At 43.6% G+C, this 5,000-nt stretch overlaps 1 protein-coding gene across 1 annotated transcript in view; it reads left to right on the top strand.

Moving 5' to 3' along the window:
* LOC114548083 (glutamate receptor ionotropic, delta-1) overlaps nt 1–5,000 on the top strand; it is a 674,316-nt gene that overhangs the window by 472,056 nt on the left and 197,260 nt on the right. The window lies entirely within an intron of this gene.

Raw genomic sequence — 5,000 nt, 5'->3', positions numbered from 1 at the left:
GACACATAAACACACGCACACACGCACGCAAAAACACACACACACGCACACACACGCTCGCAAACATACACACATACAGAGACACACACACACAGACACACACACACACACTCGCACGCATGCAGGCACACATACACACACACACAGAGACACACACACACGTGCACACACACACACACACACACACACACACACACATATACGCACGCAAACAAACACACAGAGACATAAACACACACACACAAACACACAGACACACACACAGACACACACACACGCATGCAGGCATACATACACACACAGAGACACACACAGACACACGCGTGCACACACTCACACACACACGCACACATACACACAGACACGTGCACACACACACACACACACATGAATGCAAACACACACACAGAGAAATGAACACACACGCATGCAAACACACACACACCACACACACTGACACACACATACGCTCGCAAACACACACATACAGACACATAAACACACACACACACGCACGCAAAAACACACACACACACACATACGCTCGCAAACATACACACACACAGAGACACACACACACAGACACACGCACAGACACACACACACACAGGTGTGCGCACACACACACACACACACACACACATATACGCACGCAAACACACACACAGAGACATAAACACACACGCACGCAAACACACAGACACACGCGTGCACACACTCATACATACACACACACACACACACACACACATACACACACACGTGCACACACAGACACACACATGCATGCAATCACACACACAGAGAAATGAACACACACGCATGCAAACACACACACACACCACACACACTGACACACACACACCACACACAGTCACACACACACACACACACACAGACACACACGCACACTCACCCACGCACACACGCACGCACGCAAACACATAGACACACACACACACACACACACACACACACACAAAGGATGAGGTATTTTCACGGCTATGAAGGCCGTGATGTAAGTGCTGAACGGCGCGTGTCTTTCAAGGACATTTTTCCCATGAAGCCTTGGGAGCAAAATGGCTCTTTAGTGTAAATGTGCAAGGTCCATTGATGGAGAACACAGACACACACACACACAGCTACAGCTCTCACACACACACACACACACACACACACACACACACACACACAGACACACACACTCACACACACACACAAACACACAGAGACACACACTCACACACACACACAGCTACAGCTCACACACCCAGAGACACACACGCACACACACACAAACACACAGAGACACACACGCACACACACACACTCACACAGACACAGCTACAGCTCACACACACAGAGACTCACACACACACACACACACACACACACACACACACACACCACATTCGCGGATCCAGTCAGAGAGACTAAGGGGAAATATAAATTACAGTGATTTACTTTTCGTAGTCGAGATATTAGAAAGACACAACACACACACACACACACACACACACACACACACACACACACACACACACACAGACACCAGATGAGACGTTGGTCCACTTTTCCCTGAACATACAGTCCCTTATAGAGTCCATACGGAGCAACGATTACAGAGATGTCATATAATATTATAATTAAGTAGGGCTGGGCGATATGGTTGAAAACTGTATCACGATATAAGTTTTTCATATCGGTCGATATCGATAATTATTGATATTTTTTATGACCTATTTAAAATAAGGACCAGGAGAAAAATATATTAAATTTAAACATTTTTATTTTAAACTTAACCCTGCTCTGATTATAATCCCCTCAGTTATAAAAGCAGAAATGTCAACACAACAATGGAAAACACTCAAATAATTAAAATGTAAACAGGTCTAAAATCACAATGAACACTTAACAATTATCTCTTAACATTAAGGTGCAAAATTAAAGAATAAGTAAGAAATGCTTAATAAAGTGTCATAAAATAGTGCAAAGTGTTAGCTAAATATAAGAAACCTGAGAAGGAACTATTTTCTGCAGGTTTAGTTCTAGGTTAGTAACATGGACAGTGCTCAGCATGTCTGCCTCCTGTTATTTCTTTGTAGCGTTTAGTAAGGCGCTGATGCAGAGTACCACTCCATGGTGGTCTGCTGCTTGTAGTGTTTAGTAAGGTGCTGATGCAGAGTACCACTCCATGGTGGTCTGCTGCTTGTAGTGTTTAGTAAGGTGCTGATGCAGAGTACCTCTCCATGGTGGTCTGCTGCTTGTAGTGTTTAGTAAGGTGCTGATGCAGAGTACCTCTCCATGGTGGTCTGCTGCTTGTAGTGTTTTAGTAAGGCGCTGATGCAGAGTACCTCTCCATGGTGGTCTGCTGCTTGTAGTGTTTAGTAAGGCGCTGATGCAGAGTACCTCTCCATGGTGGTCTGCTGCTTGTAGTGTTTAGTAAGGTGCTGATGCAGAGTACCTCTCCATGGTGGTCTGCTGCTTGTAGTGTTTAGTAAGGTGCAGATGCAGAGTACCTCTCCATGGTGGTCTGCTGCTTGTAGTGTTTAGTAAGGTGCAGATGCAGAGTACCTCTCCATGGTGGTCTGCTGCTTGTAGTGTTTAGTAAGGTGCTGATGCAGAGTACCACTCCATGGTGGTCTGCTGCTTGTAGTGTTTAGTAAGGTGCTGATGCAGAGTACCTCTCCATGGTGGTCTGCTGCTTGTAGTGTTTAGTAAGGCGCTGATGCAGAGTACCTCTCCATGGTGGTCTGCTGCTTGTAGTGTTTAGTAAGGTGCTGATGCAGAGTACCTCTCCATGGTGGTCTGCTGCTTGTAGTGTTTAGTAAGGTGCTGATGCAGAGTACCTCTCCATGGTGGTCTGCTGCTTGTAGTGTTTAGTAAGGCGCTGATGCAGAGTACCTCTCCATGGTGGTCTGCTGCTTGTAGTGTTTAGTAAGGTGCTGATGCAGAGTACCTCTCCATGGTGGTCTGCTGCTTGTAGTGTTTAGTAAGGTGCTGATGCAGAGTACCTCTCCATGGTGGTCTGCTGCTTGTAGTGTTTAGTAAGGTGCAGATGCAGAGTACCTCTCCATGGTGGTCTGCTGCTTGTAGTGTTTAGTAAGGTGCAGATGCAGAGTACCTCTCCATGGTGGTCTGCTGCTTGTAGTGTTTAGTAAGGTGCAGATGCAGAGTACCTCTCCATGGTGGTCTGCTGCTTGTAGTGTTTAGTAAGGTGCTGATGCAGAGTACCTCTCCATGGTGGTCTGCTGCTTGTAGTGTTTAGTAAGGTGCAGATGCAGAGTACCTCTCCATGGTGGTCTGCTGCTTGTAGTGTTTAGTAAGGTGCAGATGCAGAGTACCTCTCCATGGTGGTCTGCTGCTTGTAGTGTTTAGTAAGGTGCAGATGCAGAGTACCTCTCCATGGTGGTCTGCTGCTTGTAGTGTTTAGTAAGGTGCTGATGCAGAGTACCTCTCCATGGTGGTCTGCTGCTTGTAGTTTAGTAAGGCGCTGATGCAGAGTACCTCTCCATGGTGGTCTGCTGCTTGTAGTGTTTAGTAAGGCGCTGATGTTGTTGGATGTTGATAGCGGATACGGCTGTGCTCCAAAGTGTGAGCACGGCTAAAGTGGTAAAACAAGTTTATGGTATTACCAGTGTTGGTCTGACGACATTGGTCTGTCTACGGTCAGACTTATAAAATCCCCAAAACTGCCATACTGACTTTTCCTGTTTTATCAACGATTTCCTCGCTTGCTGCGGCACTCACTTTCCACTCCACACCGGGTCTGTTATAGAGTGTCACTCCCCTAGTTGCTAGGTTACCAGAGAGTGAGGGCCTTTGTTCATGCAACCAAACTTGATTCAGAATCTCTGGTTTCTTCTGATGAAGAAAAACAAGTTATCGAACGCTTTATCGACCGCATTTTCTATTGATATTGATTATGTGTTTATCGCGATACATATCGTTATCGTTTTATCGCCCAGCCCCATGTCTTTCTAAATGCACCTTCTAATGTCTAATATTACCATCGCTATAGCAACGATTACAGAGATGTCATATAATATTATAATTAAGTACATTTACTTAAATACTGTGCAGTTTTGAGATATTTTTCACTTGTTAACTCGTGTATAGAAATGTATCACTTTTCCAACCACAACGGTAACTGACAGCCAGAAACAGACTTTAGTAGAAGTTAAAGTCATATTTCAACGATCTAAGCGCACGGCATGAAGTATGTGTATGTGTGTATGTGTGTATGTATGTGTGTGTGTGTGTGTGTGTGTGTGTGTGTGCGTGTGCCAGACCCTCCTCCACAGCGCTGTGGAGGAAGGTCTGGCTAGTCCACAACAAATTAAATATCTACAAAATCTGTTAAAAAAGATGCCAATATCGGTATTCATCATCAGCATCCCTGAATGAAATCTTTGCAAGCTGTATTTTATTTTAGGTCTCTAATCACTATCAATGAAACTTTGTGAAGTATGAACCTAATAATAGGTTGATTTAAATGTATATAAACATACAAAATACATCTAATGCCCATTGGTTTCTACTGAGAATGTACATATTTAATAATAAGCGTTAATGAAGTCAAAGATCTGAAAACTTCTGCTGCTCTCTGTCTTGTCATCCAAGCTACTTATATAATAATAATAATAATAATAATAATAATAATAATAATAATAATAATAATAATGGATACTTTATTAATTCCACAAAGGGAAATTAAAATTTTTCACTCTGTTGTTATTACCATAGACAGTATATATAAGAATGGAGCACCAGATCCTGTGTTATGTATATGTAAGGAGATAACATAGACACAGGCTAATTACTGATCACTAACATGCTAGTTAACATTAGTCATTAAACCTAAACAGCTCATGTGAGTCCAAACTGCCTGTGAGCTTCTCCTGTACTATACGGTAATTCCTCTACTACACTGTCAGAAATAAAGTGCAAAATGTGTACCTTAAGGGGTCCAACAGCTCGTCACTGGGGCAGTACTCTCG

This window comes from Perca flavescens, chromosome 21 (assembly GCF_004354835.1).
Source record: "Perca flavescens isolate YP-PL-M2 chromosome 21, PFLA_1.0, whole genome shotgun sequence".
Lineage (NCBI taxonomy): Eukaryota > Metazoa > Chordata > Actinopteri > Perciformes > Percidae > Perca > Perca flavescens.
This window is presented reverse-complemented; position numbering and strand designations above follow the sequence as displayed.